The sequence below is a fragment of the Mus pahari genome, chromosome 23 (assembly GCF_900095145.1).
Source record: "Mus pahari chromosome 23, PAHARI_EIJ_v1.1, whole genome shotgun sequence".
NCBI lineage: Eukaryota > Metazoa > Chordata > Mammalia > Rodentia > Muridae > Mus > Mus pahari.
Window position 1 is genome coordinate 30,861,870 of NC_034612.1, and position 347 is coordinate 30,862,216.

Genomic DNA, 347 nt, shown 5'->3' on the forward strand with positions numbered 1-347 from the left:
GACAGCGCTCTCCTGGCAACCCCACACTCACCTTGGTCACAGTGNCCCCCAGCAGCGGTTGGGAACAGGTCGTGTCTGTCTAGGGTCTCAGCACTGACAGATCCACAGGGCACCTGGTGAGGGAGCCCTGAAAGGTTGCTGGGCCTGGTACTAACCTGGCCACATACCCAGCTTGTGAAGACTTGGTGAGGCAGGCAGGACGGCTGCTCTCTCTCCACAGGAAAGAGCCAGAAGCTCAGCAAGCACTGATACACACCACTGAGCACAGAGAGCAAGGACAAGTGAGCGCGAGAGACTGACTGCTATTTCCTAGTCAGAGCACTGCAATAATGAGGGCTCTAAGAAGC